At 33.4% G+C, this 17,428-nt stretch overlaps 1 pseudogene; it reads right to left on the bottom strand.

The window, feature by feature from the left end:
• Positions 1-7,933: 7,933 nt before the first annotated feature.
• On the bottom strand, positions 7,934-16,934 carry LOC134478154 (splicing factor YJU2-like; annotated as a pseudogene).
• Between the last annotated feature and the right edge of the window lie 494 nt (positions 16,935-17,428).

Below are 17,428 nucleotides of genomic sequence, written 5' to 3'. Positions count from 1 at the left end.
AGACGAACGTGTATTCTGATGTTTTGGGTGGAACACTCTGTATATATCTATCAAGTCCATTTATTCACATGTGTGATTCAGTTCTGTTATTTCTTTGCTGATTTTCTTTTGCTGTTTGGTTGATCTGTCCCTTGGTGTCAATGCTGTGTTAAGGTCTCCTGTTATAATTGTGTTACTGCTAATTTGGTTTTTCATTTCTGTTAATACTTGCTTTATATAACTGGGTGCTCTGGAATTTAGTGTATATATATTTAAGATTGTTATCGCTTCTTCTTGAAATTTTCCTCTAACCAGTATGTAATGACCTTTTTTTTTAAATCTCTTTTGATTATTATTGGCTTGAAGTTCACATTGTCTGCAAACAGAATAGCTACCCCTGCTTTTTTTTGGGTTCCTATTGAATGAAGTCTTGTTTTCTATCCTTTGACTCGCAGTCTGTGAGTATCCTTTTGGGTTAGATAGGTTTCTTGTAGACAGAATATGGTTGGATGTTGTTTCTTGATCCAATATGCCAGTCTGTTTCTTTTAATTGGTGAATTGAGACCATTTACATTAATGGCTATAACTGTTATATGTTGGTTTATGTTTAACATATTATCTTTCTGCTGTTGCATCTTTATCTTTCCATTCTGTTTAATTGTCTGCTTTATGTAGTATTTTTTTCCTAAGTGTACCTAAACTGTCTTTCAGTATTCTTTGCAGGGTTGGCTTGTTGGTCATGAAGTTCTTCAGCTCTTCTTTGTCATGGAAGTATCTTATTACTCCATCAATTTTGAAGGACAGTTTTTCAGGATACATCAGTCTAGGTTGGAAATCATTTTCCTTTAGGATATGAAATACTTCACTCCGTGCTCTTCTTGACTTTATTGTTTGTGCTGAGAAGTCTTCTGTGATTCTGATAGGTTTTCTTTTATAGGTGATCTCTTTTCTCTCTGGACAGCTTTAATATTCTATTCTTATGTTGGATTTCTGGGATGGTGATTATTATATGTCTGGGTATAGTTTTTTTGGTTATGACTATTTAGAGTTCTGTATGCTTCACTGATCCTGATGTCAGTTTCCGTTCTCATGTTTTGGAAATTTTCAGCTATTACTTCTCTAAATATCCTCTGACCTCTTTTATGTTGTCCCCTTCTTTCTTATTTATCCCTAACAATAATATATTGTTTTTCATTGCATCATCTTGCAGCTGTTGAATTATTATTTCCTCATTCCTTGTCATTTTTAAAAGATCTTGCCTTTCCTATGCACTAGCTGAAATCCTGTCTTTGAGGACTGAAATTCTATCTTCACTTTCATTGAGGCAATTTTTACAACTTTTAATGGAATTTTTGATTTCCTGTATATCTCTTTGCATCTGCTTTGTGTATTCTGTTTGTTTCTTATATTGCTCATTCAGGGATTCTACCTTTTTGTTTAGTTCCTCCAATTTTTTAACTGCGTCTTCTTTAGATGTGTTCAGCATCTCATTCATTACTTATATCATTTCTTCTTTTACCTGGGAGATTATTACTAATTTGAATTTCTTTAAAGCTTCCTGGAGGTGCTTGTTTATTTCAGTTGCTATTATTTCAGATATATCAGGTGTATGGCATATATTTTCTTCTATGTATATACCTCCTAACATTTCTTGGGATAGGCTGTAGGTTTGAGATTGCATTTTGGTCTTTTACTTTGTCATTTTCCTATGTATCTATGCTTCAAGTGTTGTTCCAAGGCATCCTATGGATGTGTTGAAAATTGTCTCCCATGCCCTAGGCTCCTGAGACTGAATGTAAGTTGCTCAGTCTGGTCCAGTTAGGCCCTCAGGCCCTCTTCTGTTACCTTCAGTGTTTCAAGTAGCTGGGCAAGCTACCTAACCACTGTGGATGATGGGTTAAAGCTTTCCATGAGCGAAGACCAATGCCCTGGAACTCACTTCACCTACTCTCAAATCCTGTAATTGAAGAAGGTAATTGGGCATAATAGTTGGTCCACAAAACCTCCCAAGACTAGTCTAGTGTGCCTGGGCTCCGGACAGGTCCTTGATCTCTGGAAGAGATGATCTTAAAGTCTCCCCAGGGCTCAGGATTGTGCACGGACTTATCTTAGCCAGTTGTTTCCTGGTTTTGGAGGCCACTGAATTTGACTGTTATTTACATACTAAAATTTTTAAAAGCAACTTCTAAATTTTCATTGAGTCTGTTTTGAAACTAGTTAAGAAATATTTATTTTATTTATTTATTTGTTTGTTTTCGGTACCAGGAGTGGAACTCATAACTGCACACTTGCAAGGCAGGCACTTATGCTACTGAGTAAATCCCAACCCAGTTAAGAAATATTTATACAAGAGTTCAATGAGTAAAATGTGTGAAAATTTTAGACGCTTTACTTGAGCTTTGCTTATTGAAAATAACACAAACAGAAAGATACTGAAATAGGCACCTACAAAAGCAATGGAAAATGGAGCAAATTAAGTGCAGAGTGTGAGACTTAGTACTTAAATTTTATAACTGTGTTGTAATGTCTTGATTTGTGAAAGAATATTCAAATAAAACTGATACATACAGATTGATTTCCTTTTTACCTTGTTGGTGTAGACCGATATAATTAATGTAAACTTGTTTTCAGAAGTTGGTATTCTAATTTTAATCCCAATCGTCCTCTCTGTGGTCTCCATGATTGCTGATCCTCAGACTCATCTCCAAAAGTCAAGTTTTCTGTCATCTCTAATGTATTTAATTTAATTAGCTAATTTAAAAATTTATTTACCTATATTTTAAGTTTATTAGGAAAGAAAAAAACAAGTAGCTTTTAACCTTCTGAGTTTAGCTAATTTTATTTAACAGGATGGCTTGTAGTTCCATTTATTTTCTTGCAAACAATATGACTTATTTTCTATATGAGTTGGCAATATTCCATTGTGTATATATACAGTATTTTCCTTATCCATTCTTTTGTTGATTAACATCTACCATGCTTCCACAGTTTAGCTTAGCACAGATATGAATGTATGACTATATCATGAAGTATTTAACTCTTTTGGGAAAATTCCCTGGCATAAATTGGTGGAATAATATCTCCAAATATAGTCTTTTGAGGACTCTTCACACTGGTTTCCATAGTATTTATATTAGTTTACATTCCCACCAATGTAAAAGGCTTCCATTTTCACTATATTCCTGCTAGCATTCTTAGTTTAGCTTTTTTGTTTACATGCTTATTTTCTTTTTTAATATTCTTTTTTTTATTATTGGTACCAGGGATTGAACTCAGGACTGCCTGCTTGCAATGCAGATGCTTATGCCACTGAGCTAAATCCCCAGCCCCCTTTTTGATATTCTTGATGACAGTCATTCTGATTCAGGTGAGAGAACCTCAGTGTCCTTTAATTTTGTTTGTTTTATTTTCTCTGATGGATAGAGTTGTTGAATAATTTTTCATATTTTTTGGTAATTTAAACTTTTTTTGAGATATGTTCAATTTAGTTACCTATTTTTTATTGAGTTAATTGACTTATAGGATTCTTTTCATATTCTAGATGTTAATCTTCTGCTCAAATAATTGCTGGAAAAGATTTTCCCCCACTCAATGATTGTCTCTTTACTCTGTTAGCTGTTTCCTTTGATATACAGAAGCTTTTTAATTCAATATAGTATCATTTTTTGATTCTTGATATTATTTCCTGTGGCTTTAAGTGTTTCCATTATGTTGTTTTCCAGTACTTTTAATGTTTCTTTTGTTAAATATTGCTCTTTGTTTAAATTACCAAAAAGATATGAAAAATTGATTTGATTTTAGTACAGAATAGGACATAGAACGTAGCTTTAATTTTCTGCATACAGATACACAGGTTTTCTAGCAATTTTTGTGAAAGAAACCATCATTTCTGCAGCATGTTTTTGGACTCTTTATGAAAAAATAAGGTACTTGTCAACACATGGGTTTGTTTCTGTCTTCTGTTTTAAAAATATTTCAGTTTTGGTTTTTAAATTTCAGTTTACACTATAGATTGAAATCCAGTATAGTGATGGTCTAGCTCTTTTTAGTTGAAGTTGTAATGGTTATTCGGGATGTTTTCTGATTTCATATGACAATTATTATTATTATTTCTAGTCTGGGAATAATACTGCCTGTATTTTAATATGGATTGCAATAAAACTGCATATCAGTCTTGACCAAATGGCCATTTTTACAGTATTAATTCTAATCATTAACAAGAAATGCCTGCTTTCTAATGTGCTCTGCAATTTTCTCTCAACATTTTCCAAAATTTGCTTAGTGAGTTTCTTAGTTGTATGGATTTCTTGAAGTCCTGGATCAGTTCGAAACATTTACCTTTATGGTTATTTTGACTTTGGGGATGCGCCAGAAGTTTCACTATAAAAGTGGGTGAGATCACATCATAAAGTTTATAGTGGTCTCTCTTTCTGTTGGTGAATATTGAAGTACTGACTGCATTTTTATCACAGCTTGTAAAGCCACTTATGAAAGAATTTAGAGAACTGTTTCAGAAAGTGACAAGAATGTTGGATTAAGTGTGTTGGCAGAAGGAGTATGTCTTATAGAGATTAAGGGCAATGTATCTTTTATTGTAAAAACTTTTAAATTTAAGCAATCACTTTAATTTATACACTTTATAAATTCAAATATTTTTAAGAATTAATGGTAGGGAAAAGAAGTTAGACTAAAATCATGGAAAAATCTCATTATTACATTTTCCTTCTCATGTTTTTATGATAAATCTAATCACTAACTGAAATTTATGATTATCTTTCACTAAACAAGTTGAAACTATCATCGAGTGAACATCTGGTAGAGTGTTCATCTCAAAGTTAATTAAGAGTCACACATTTCATCAATTATAATATTTGTAAGTGCAAAAATATAGTCCCTAAATATAGAATATAAGTTTATTGCCAGATAAAATTTTTAAAATTCTTTACAATTGATATGTTACCTGCCTAAAGAAGCGAATCAATTTTCAACAAATATTTAAATGTCACTTTATTTTTTATGTATCATAACTTGTCACCAGTAATACAATATTAGAAGTATATTTAAAATATAATTCCTTTCTAGAAAGAATGAAAATAATTATTCTTAGCATTTAGAGGAGTTTGAAAAGATATGCTTGATGTACACAGTAAAACTGCTTAAAGATTTTCAGAATTACAAGAAACACAAAAAAGAAATATACCTTATTATTGAAAAAAAGGATTCTCAAAACATGAGCACAGTTTCATGTGATTACAGCAAATTATGAATTGTTACTGCTTAAGAAATTTGACAGTATTTGGATGGATGTTTATTCTGTTTGGAGGAATTTAACAGACTATTGTACAATTCACCTGAAGGTTAAAAAGTAGCTATTTTTTTTGAAAAAAAAAAATAGATTTTTAGAGTTAAATTTACCTCATTTTAAATTAAAATAAAATGAATGTTCAGGTAATGTCAATTACCTACCAGCAATTTAAAAAAAGGAATTTACTGTTAACATTTTCCTCCTAAAATAAATGATATTCTCTCACGTGATGTGCTAATTAACCTGATCTGATCATCATACATTATATATGTGAATTGAAATGTCACGATATGCCTGATGAATAGATATAATTACTATGCCTCAATTAAAAGTAGAAATGTACTCAAAACTATAAGCATGATTATTTAGAAGTGAGTTTGTGGTAATTTACTGACAACTTTGGAGTAAAAACTAGGTAAGTATTGTTATTTACTATATGTGACAACAAAATTTCAGATTTATTAATGTATTTAATTTTAAGGAAATATAAAATTTAAAATATCAAATAAATTATTTTAGGTACAGAAAAATTAGAAAACTCAGGGAAAGAATTAACAAGCAAAAATTAAATATTGGCTCAAATGAAAATTCTAAGCCGTAAGATACATGCAAAATATAATATACATAAAATATATAAATAAAAGGCATACATAAAATTATAAAACTTTAAAATTAATATATACAAACATAAGACTAAATATTAATAACATAATAAAGAAATATTTAAAATAAAGAATATGGCAATAAATGTAAGCAAAATATATACTATAATTTTCATTAAATATATGAATTTGCAAGGAAACAAATTATGACTGTTTGTAGCAATTTTGACATAGATTCAACCTTCTTAGAAAAAAATTCCTAAAATTTCAGATGAAACCCACTAAAAATCTTGTATAAAAGTTGGCAAAGGATGCACACAGAAAATTCATATAGGAAAGCAAACATATAGTTTGTTCAATATACACTGGTTATCAAAAATTAAAATAACAGAAATCTTGTTCTTTACTAAATTAACAAATATAAGCCTACCTTTGTTGAGAATACAGTAAAATGGATAATGTTATATTTTATGTGTGGATTTTTTTTAATTGGGTCAAGTTTTTAGAGTCATATTTGTTACTTTGTTGTTTTTAAACAATTTATATTCCTTGAAGTAGTTCTTTGTATTCTATTAACTTACTGTCAAGAAATGATCGATCATATATACTGGCATATTGTTATTGCTAGATATTTTATAAGAATTTTATTTTTAATAACCAAATATCAGATATAAATTCATGATTCAATAATAAAGACATGATTAATTTTATATCAGAATGTATGGCATTTAAAGCTATATTTAAAAAGTTATTTGTGTGTTTTAAATAGTATCTAAAATCCACATACATTAAAGACATATACAAAATGATATAACCAGCTTAGATATATTTAGATCCTTGCACATTTATTAGTTATTTTTGATAGAAACACAAAATCTTTATTTTGGTTTCTTAAGATATATGATGCATAATTGCTTCCTATTGGCAATCCTCTATGCAAAGCACATCGGAACTTCTTATTCCTATGTAATATAATTTAGTTCCCACTAAACCTTTCTCATCCCTCGTTCCTACTTCTTCTCCCCAGCTTCTGTTAGCCACAGTTTTCTCTCAACTTCTATTTCAGATTTACTAATGTGATCGACTTTTTTGTGTTCTACATCTGAGTGATATCGTGCCATATTTCTGTGTGTGGCTTATTTCACGTAGTAATGATCTTCAACTTCAGTTATGCTGTGACAAATGACAGAGTTTGTTCTGTCTGGGTTGAGTAGCATTTTGTTGTGTGTATATTTCAGATTTTATCTAGTCACTGGTTGTTAAACACTTATTTGAGTTCTACCTCTTGGCTGAAATCTATTGAAAAAATTATGGGAGAACCAATGCCTCTTTGACTGCTTGATTTAATTTCCTTTGAAAATACCAGGAATAGGATTGCTGGATTTCAAAGTTAACCTATTTTTATGTGTTTCTTTATTTTTAGAAACCACTGTACTGCATTCCATAATGGTTGGAATATGGACTATTAGTTCCATATTAATACACATTCTGACCAAATATGTGCAAATGTTTCCATTCCTTCATGTCCTTTCCAGCACTTGTTTACTGAAGTTGTCAGAATAATAGCTGCTTTTACTGATGTAAGACTGTATTTTTAAAAATTATATTTCCTTGAGGATTAGTGATTTGGTGCAATTATTCATAAGCCTATTGGTCATTTTTATGTCATCTTTTACAAATTTTATTTAGTTTCTTTGTCAGCGTGATGGATTGACAACTGGTAGGCAACCTGTAACACCCAGCTGAACTGAATCAGCGTGGTGCTGGGTGTGGAGGGCCCAACTGAGGATTGTTAGCAACAACATAAAAAGGAGAACTGGAGAGGGAACAGTGGTGCTGTTGGCTCTCCTGGAGGAGCTTGTCCAGCTCCTTTCCTGGTATGAACCTGGAATTTCTCATTCAAGGAGGAGGAGCTCTGGACCTCAGTGTCACTGAGGCTGGCTGGCTTTGGGGAGGGGTCAGCAGCCTCTCTGCTCTCTGGGGCTGCCAGGCTGGAGGAGCCTGGCCCTGCAGGAGCAGTGCAGCCTCTTCCCCCAGTTCAAGTGCTTCAGGAACCTTTACTTCTGTGCCTCCTCCAGGAGCTCCAAGTCTCACACAGGTCCTCCTGCTGTCAGTGCCTTAACTCCTCCTCCAACTGCCTGTGCTGCTACAGTATGGCTTGAAGTCCACGTTCGTCTGTCTACTGCTGGTTCAGGTCCTTGAGCTCCTGCAGGTTCTCCAGCACCTCCATCTCCAGTTTTGAGTCCTTCGTGAGGTTCTCCAGCACCTTCATGGGGTTGTTCATGTCTTTCTCCTCCTCCTTCTTCTCACTCACTTCTCTCCTTCTCTTCCTTTCCTCAGCCTGGAAGTTCCATGTGGCACCTGGCTTCATGGTGTAGTCTGTCTTCTCAGGGTCTGTCTTGGATGTGATTTCCACCAAGAAGTGCATGCTCTTGGTGTAGGATCAGAACATGGGCAGACTCAGGCCTCATCTGCACTATCTGCTAGTGGGCAGTGAATTTCTTCCCTCTGCAGACAACTCCTCTTAAAGGGGGCCATCAACCATACCACATACTGCGTAGTCCTTGGGAACTTGAGCTTGGGGATCTTTGATGGGTCGAAGTCCAGAAAGCAGCATTTATCTTTTTCATTCTGACATCTTCACTTCCTACCCTTTCACAGCTCTGGAGAACTCATTATGTTTTAACAAGATTCTCTGGCAGTGCTCCATACTTCTGTTCATGTCACATCCTCCAGCCTCTTATTAGCTGCGACATACATAGCTTTGGAGAAACTCAAGACCTTGTTGTCTCTGCGAATGGCTATGGTTCACTTTGGGGAATCTCTAGTCCTTACTTTGAGCATCGCTTCCTAGTTCTAGAGGGGAAGAATGAGCTCTGTTCAAATTCCTGGAGAATCCCATAATGCTGAATTCCTGATAGAAACAGATTTTGGTACCAGAAAAGTGGCGCCCTTGCAATGACTATATCTGATGACATACCATGCCATGACACACATGGTTTAGAAACTTTTGGAACTGGCTCGTGGGAGAAATTTGGAGATGCTAGATCAAGAAGCTTTAGAAAGCCATAAGTAAACTTGACTGAAGATTCTGGTAAGAGCTCAGAGGACCCGAATGCACACAGTAGGGCCACAGTCAGTAGGTTTCAGTTGGGAACCAGGAATCCATTAGCATTTGAAGTAGAAAATATATGTGTCATGCTCTGGCAGAAGTTTTGCTCATTTCCTGAGTCTCTGTCGGGTAATGAGATGAGGGGCAGTAGACTAATTAATCTAGTAGCTAAAATTTCAAGGCAGCCAAGGGTTCAGTCTGTGGCATAGTTACATCTGGCCGCTTTTAACCAGAACTACAGTAAAAATCAAGGACATATGTTAGAAACAAAAAATATGAAAGTTAGCAGTTTCATCAGAAAGGAAGTACCTGCAAATCTGAGGGAATGGAGATCTTGGTTATTGAAAATATTAACTTTAAAAAGAAATCAGTTATTTTGCAGCAGGCAAATGGCTTGAGGGAATCTCAAGAATTGGGAAGATCTTATCCTTTTTAAACTCAATGCTACAAGGTAGTGAAGGTAAATTCTTTTGGAAACTTTTGCTTTAAGAAAAGCACTCCAGGGAACACTATTCAAGAAGGGCCCACTAGGGAATTAGTTTCTTGGGATTAGATTCACTTGTTCAGTCAGGTGCTTGGTGGCCTCTGGATCCATGATCTAGGGGGACTTGGCTACAGCTTGAATTGGCATTAGGTCTAAACTTTATCTACATGGTACTGGTTTTATAAGCAAAGCAAAATGGGAGAATTGTGAGGTTGAATTTGGGATTTGAACTTTTCAACAATGCTGGGATTATTAAGAATTCAATGACTCTTAGAGGTAGCTTAAATACATTTTGAATGATGAGATGTTTTTGAGTATTGGGGCCAGAGATGGAGTTTTGTAGTTTAGATATAAATATCCCCCAGAATGTACACATCATGTATTCAGAACTGGAGTTTTTGGAAGGTTCTTGGGCTATGGAGGAGCTAGAATAGACTTGCTGTTTGGAGGTGGGGCCTATTTGGAGTGAGTCTCAGAGGATGTGATCTAGAAGGTTATATCTCCTTTCCTATCCCTCCACCCATTTTCTACTTTGTTCGCTGAGCACCATGACATTGAGCAGACTTCCTCCACCAGATCACTTTGTTTCTGCTTTGGAAGCAGAAACAAAGCATGAACTAAAACAAGAGCCCAAATAAACTTCTCCTTCTTTAAATTGTATCAGGTATTTGTCTTAGTGACAAGGGAGAGACTAAGACACTTACATACGATTGAGAGGAAAATAGAGGTCAGGGGTGAAAAGACAGATCACTGATCATTTACTGCAATTAACTGCAGTCTTTTCTGAACTGGGTAAGTGTCATAGAATACAACTCTACTTACTTAGTAAAAAGTGTGAAAAAAAAAGTGAATTTCCACCTGGCATTTTTTACTTAAATGAAATTTTACAAGCATCATTCTAAAATTGATTTAAAAAACAATTTGGACAAAAATAGCCTAGAAAATTTGAAAACTCATATAATGATTAATAAATGTCAAAGAATACAGTAATGTTCTGGGAACCAAGACAGTGTGGATTTGGTGCTGAAACAAATTAGTTAACAGAGAAGAAGGGTAGTTCATTTGTCAATGCAATTATATAATATTATTGACGTTTAATATTACTGGAGAAAAATGGGCTATTCAATAAATGAAATTGGGGAAAGATATCAATAGGGAAAACTAAGACAGTTGGATATGAAAATATAATTTGAGATGAATAAAATCTAAATGTTTAAAAGTCTCACAAATCATATAGAACACCTCTTTGTAATTGCTATCAACTGACTTGTGTCTATCCAAACTTCTTATGTTGAAGCATCAACCTCTAATATCACTATGTTTGAATATTAAAATATTTGGAAATAACAGTAGTATTTAAATTCATAAAGGTGGGTCCTATGCCAGTAGAACTGGTTGTTTAGAGAGAGAGAGAGAGAGAGAGAGAGAGAGAGAGAGAGAGAGATCTGTCTTCATACATGCATGTATCCCAAAGCAAGGCTATGAGGCAGCATAGTGAGAAGGTTGAGACTCAGGAGAGAATCTTCACCAGAAATCAACTCTGCTAGCCTCCCAATCTTAGATATTTCACCTCCAAACTTGGGAAATAAATTTGGGTTGTTTAAAGAAGCCAGAGTAAGGTGTCTTGTTGTGGTATCTCAATGTTAAAATAAAGAACATCTTTCAATCATATTGTAAAAACTATAAGTCAAAAGTTAATAAGTTTTACTGAGTTAGGTGCAAGAAAACAGAAAACCTCTATGTCATGGAAACTACCATGTAAAAAGAGAAAATAGTACTGTTTGCTATGTATACAAAACATAAAAATGAGAAACTTATAAAATCAAGAAAAAAATAAACAATTCAACAGAAAAACAGACAAGTAGAAAATTTTCTATCTTTCAAATGAATAACAAATAAAAGAACTGTTTAATCTCTTTAATGATCAAAGAAATATATAAAATGTAAATGAGAGCATTTCTCCTTATCAAATGATTAAAAATTAGTAATATCTAGTATTGTCAGAATGCAACAAAATATCATTCTCTTATATCAAAAATTGATGTTATAATCTAATACAGTGCTTTTAAAGACAATTTTTCAGTATTCATTATAAATTAAGATGTGTATCTCACTTTTCCATCAATGTCCAAATTCAGATTATATAACAGATGTGCCTTTACTGTGAGCAAACATATATTTATTGTTTGGAATGGCAAAAACTGGAATATAACCCAAATGGTACACGTCAGAAAATTATGATACAATACTATATGTATTACTTTACAGGGGCAAAAATGAGGTTTATATTTTTGTATTTATAAGATGAGGACCACTAATAACTATAAGGGATAAAGGCAGTTAATAAATTTATGTGTTCTCTGTCATTTACACATATCTTAAAATCTGTGCCGAATGTATGTGTATGTGCCTAGAAACTTACAAAAAGAAAAAAAAAGGAATAGAAAAAATACAAGCCTTTAACAATTTTACTCTAGAAGTAGAAATAGTTTCAAAAGAAATATTGTTTATATTACTTAGATTTATTGCATGAGTATTAACAACTTAAAACAAATGCAATTACCATTTTTTCTGGAAAATGAGAACAACTGTTAGTATCATTATAAAACAGTTATTTTTGGTAGGAAAGCTATAAACTTATTCATAATTTGTTACAAAATAAAGATAAATAGTTGTACAAGTTCTGTAGTGTTTCTTTTCTCCTATTGATCAATTGATATTAAAACTATTGGATTGGGGCCGGGGGTTTAGCTCAGCGGCATAAGCATCTGCCTTGCAAGCAGGAGGTCGTGAGTTTGATCCCCGGTACCAATAAAAATGAAAAAAGACAAAAAACAAACAAACAAACAAACAAACAAAAAACTATTGGATTAGTAAAACCAATGGATGCAGGAACATTTTCTTCAGTGGTAAGTCAATTCAGGAAGGGTAGATATAGGTGTATTCCTACTCAACCTTCCTTTAATTTGCTCTCTCTTTTCAGAAACTCTTTCCTTGGTTCAGACCCCCATTGCTTGTCAGGGTTATTTAAAGGAATTACTGGATAACCTCCCTTCTTTTAGACTCTACTCCTTCTATATTTGCTCTTCTAATTATTGATTATTATTTTTTTGTGTGTTTGCCTAAATTTAACTACTTAAAAAAAAAACAAACTCTGTCCTTCAGTCATGTCCATGTATTCCGAATATATTTATGTTCCTTAATATGGCATATATATATTTGCAATCTGGTTCTTGAGGATATTTGTAATTTTACCCTCTCCAGTTTGTCAAGAAAGAGCTACAGTTGGAGCTGAGGACATTGATGAGTCAGGCCGACTGCAGCTTTACAGTAGCAACTCACAGCCACATCCACTCTGCCTCCCAGCAGGAAGAGAGATAGGGAGTGAAAGATAGGCAGCCTGACACTGTTCACCTCTCTTCTCTCAGTCACCACCATATTTCCAATTGGTGAAGTCCAACCAAAAGCTACAGGTGAAAGAGACTGATGAGGCAATGCCTAAGAATCTGGTGCACGGAGTATAGTAGACAAAGGGTGGAGGGATGTATACAGATACGTAGTAGTACAGGGAAAATTGCCCTCCAAACCACCATATACTCAAATGGTATCTATCATTCAGGTCCAAAAATAATTTTAAGAATGATCTTCTCAGACTGCTGTCACGTCTGGATAATTTCCTTTCAAAATTGAATTCAAGCAATCTTGAAATAAAGTCAGGCACAGAATTTCACTAAGAATTAAATTTCTAGGCTGGTGCATTATTTATTGCTTCCTACCTGGAACAGAAGGTATATATCATAGCTTCTAAAAGTACATTCAGCTGTAAAATAATGAACCTATAATACATGGTTTGAGGCTATGGAATAGAAGAAACTATGAAATATAACTAGCGAGTTAAAATGGAAAATTAAATAACAAACTGTTGCTTGTGGAAAAATCTGAATGTACAGATAATTTTGCAGTTATTAAAGACAAGATGGGAATTAATGAGGGTTATATTTGAAGCCCTCAAGTGTCTCTGATACAATATTTAAATGTTCTATGGAAGAAAAGTGACATTTTATATTCTCTAAAAACCTTGTTGACACATTTTCTAGCCCAGAATGCTATATTCTTATAGGAATCCCTCCTGTGGCTTATCTTGCTGACAGTGCATTGCACTTAGTATGTTGGCAAGTTTTCCTTTTGTTTTTAAGGGAAGTACCTACAGTCTCAAAATAGGAGAATCTTATACTTAAGTACTGGAGTAATGATTTCGGAAATATGAGAGACACAGAGTCTCCCATGTTTCTCTATATTGCATAATTTTATTTGCTAAAAATATTATAGAAATGCTGCCACTGGCCTTTGCGAAGAATCTAATTAACAATGAATGAGTATATTCAATAGAGCTATTGTTACAGAAGCAAATAGAACAAATCTCACTAGGTACAATGCCAGTCTGCATCGTTTATTATAAAACATATGTCTAAATTAAATTTTCATGTGATATAATGCATGCATATTTTTTAGGATAAACAGCAATACTTCAGAAAATGAAAGCTTAAAATAGTGTGCAAATAAGTCCTGAGACAGCAAATCAATAGAATATTTAAGGCAAGAACATTTCAGACAAGGACGAAGTATTAACTTTAAATGTGAATGCATTTGAATTCATAGATTTATAGTAAAACAACTTGTTTGTAATCTTTAATTTTGCCTTAATATTTATAAAGCATAAATACAGTTTTTAAAACATGCTATTGACATTGTAATGTCAAAATTCAATTGAGTGAAGCTTTTATTATATCCTAAGTGACATGATGACAAATGCAAACATGATGACTACTCTGCTCACATCACAGGGTAATGTGTCAATAATATTAGCACTGATTATAAAATATTAAATTCCATGGGTTTAGCTTTTTGTGTTTGATTTTCCAAGGTACCCTTCCTATGTTTTCTTAATTGAGATATAATTCATATATCTTAGATTCACATTTTTAGGAGAATTTTAAAATGTATTCACATCTTCATAAAAGTATCACCAATGTCTTATTTTGAACTTTGCAATATGCCATAAAGAAATCTATACCAATTAGCAGTTAACTTCTACCAAACCTTTGCAGCTACTGATAGTCTTATCTTTATATTTTTGCTAATATAGAACATTTTACATGAGTGGAATCAGGCAATATGTAACACCTTGCGTCTCTATTTTTGAAGTACCAATCATTTTAAAGGTTCATCCACATTGAATGAGTACTTTATTTCCTTTTATTCTTAATCAGAGTCCTTTGCATGAAGGTATCACATGCTGTTAACCTACTCATAATTTGATGAGTATTTGGATTGCTTCTACTTTCTGGCTATTATGAATAATTCTACAGTGAATATTTGTGTAGATGTATGATTTCAATACCCTTTGATATATATTTAGAGTAAAATTACTGAGATTCATGATAATTCTGTTTCACTTCAGAGTTTTCTAAAACATTGTGTCATTTTAGAATTTCATCAGCAAAATGTGCACTAAAGTTTTAGTTACTGTACTTCTTACTATGACTATCTTTTTCTCCTTGCTTAAATAAAAAATCCAGTTAATACATCAAAATATCCTCTTCCATCATGAGCATTCATACTTCAAATAACTCAGTGACTAAATTTTTCTCCCAATCAGTGTTTTCATTATTTAGATCACAGAAAATAGGAAAGCCTTGTTATATTTATACATAGGTTTTATATCTTATTAGTTTATTTAATTAATATACTTACTGAAGAATGGAATGATTCATTTACATTATACTTGAGAAACCCCTCATTCTGTAAAGACTACAGATTACCAAAGTCCTATGTATTAAAACTCAACTTTCAGTTGGCTTATGTGACCTTTGTAAAGTTATATAAAATTGCCCTTTATCTCATATTTTTATATCTGTGAAACACAGAAAATGTGGCGTACATAAAATGAGATTGCTATGGGAATTATATGACTTAGTTTACTACTGATGTAGTAACTTGCTGGACAAAATAAATAAATTTATTATTCTCTGTGGTTATCACGGGGTCAATATCAAGATGTCAGCAAAGTTGAGTTCCTTTCTGCAGATTATGGTCCATATCCATTTCTTTATTTTTTCCAGCTTCTTATCACTTCCCCCATTCTTTTAGTTTATATCCCTCTCCTTCCATCCCCACATGCCAGCAAAGGCAGCTGATTAGTCCTTACACTTTAATTTCTTGGACTTTCTGAACACAGCCAGAAAAAATTCTCTACTTCGGCAGACTCACAATTAGAACAAGCTTGCATAAGTAATACAGATTACTGTTTTTGCCTCTAGGTCTGCAATCTTGATCACATCAATGTCCCTTTTGCAGTACAAGGTAATGTATTCTTATAGTATATGGGCTTACATGTGACAATTGCAGGGCCATTATTTTTTCTAACAAAATGAGATAATATAGACCTCAGCAAAAGTAAAGATTTGGCACATTTCTTTCTTTAAATTATTTTAAATAGATTTTGTTTGTCATTGTTTAGATATAAAATGTCCCCCAAAGATTTGTGTAGTTAGAGGTGAGTGTACCATAGGGGTGCCACAGTCATCTGTGGGTTCATTCAGTGACGAGTTTGGTGGCTGAATGAGCCGTTTAGAGGTGGGGCTTTGTTGGAGGGTCTGTCACTGGAGTCTGACTCAGAGCGTGTTTTCTGGTCTCTGTATTCTCCTTTCTTTCTCATCATCTATTTCTTGATTGTTATGATGTCAGTATCTTTTTCTCTGCCCAGGGTTAGCACCAGTTGAACATGGATTGAACCCACTAAAATTATGAGCCAAATAAACTTCTCTTCTTTTAAACAGAGTCAGATATTTTATCTCAACTCAAGAAACTGATGTAGACAATGGTAAACTAGTAAAAGACTATGCTTCCCAGGGATCATGATGATAGTGACCAAATCTAAGTACTATATATAGATACTTAAAATACAAACACTATTATTTTTCTGGTGTAATTCTTATCATGGGATGTTAGTACAGTCATGTAACCTCTATGTGCCAGAAAAAAATTTGTCATTAAGCATTTAAAGTATACTCATTACTGGCCAGAATCATCTCAACTTTCTTCTTCTGGGAAGCCAAGACATGTTAGTGACATTTGAATAGATTCCATTTTTGTGATTTGATCATCACAGTCCTTACCTACACTTGGAAGAGACACTAAAGAAACCTTGATAGAATAAAATAATATTGCAATTATTCTAAGAAGTAGATTATTGGCTTTGGTCCCTGTGATGAGTCACATTTTTCTTTCTCATATTCGTATCAATATCTAAGAGTTCTAGATCTCTAAGCCTTCCTGTTTTAGAGACATCGAAGCTATTACCCACAACTTCTGAAATGGATTCCATGGTTTTTAGAAAGCATAAATATTACCTTCAGAGTTATCCAGGCTACAATTTTGAAAATACGTCATTTCGAGTTACTTCCTTGTTCTGTTCTTGTACACACACATATACTACACACACACACACACACACACACACACACACACACACACACACAGAGGAGTTCTTTCTTCAATATAGCTGGTGCAATGGCAGGAATTTCACTCCCTGACAACTTCTGGCATTAAACAAAGATTGGGTAAGATTAATCTAGAAAATGTCAGTTATTTTATAAATATTAACCACCACTATCTTGGTAAATAGAGCTAATAATGGCTCATTCTACAGAAAATAAAATGCCACAACCCATCATTTTATTAGTGACACCAGAAATGTCAAATTTCAACCTCAAGATTTTCTTTTCTGTACTCAGAACTATTTTTTGTCCAAGGGAATTAATTCTGAAGCCATGAATGGCCTCTGCATCACTACATAATTTTTGGTATCAAAAAATTCAACTACAGATTTTTTTAATGAAAGTTGATTCTTGATTTTTTTTTGGTAATTCTGGCCCAGCATGACC

The sequence above is a fragment of the Cavia porcellus genome, unplaced genomic scaffold (genome assembly GCF_034190915.1).
Source record: "Cavia porcellus strain 051 isolate PalLab524CR breed Dunkin Hartley unplaced genomic scaffold, mCavPor4.1 scaffold_1, whole genome shotgun sequence".
NCBI classification, from domain to species: domain Eukaryota; kingdom Metazoa; phylum Chordata; class Mammalia; order Rodentia; family Caviidae; genus Cavia; species Cavia porcellus.
The sequence above is the reverse complement of the archived record's forward strand: the minus strand, read 5'-3'. Positions and strand labels throughout refer to the sequence as shown.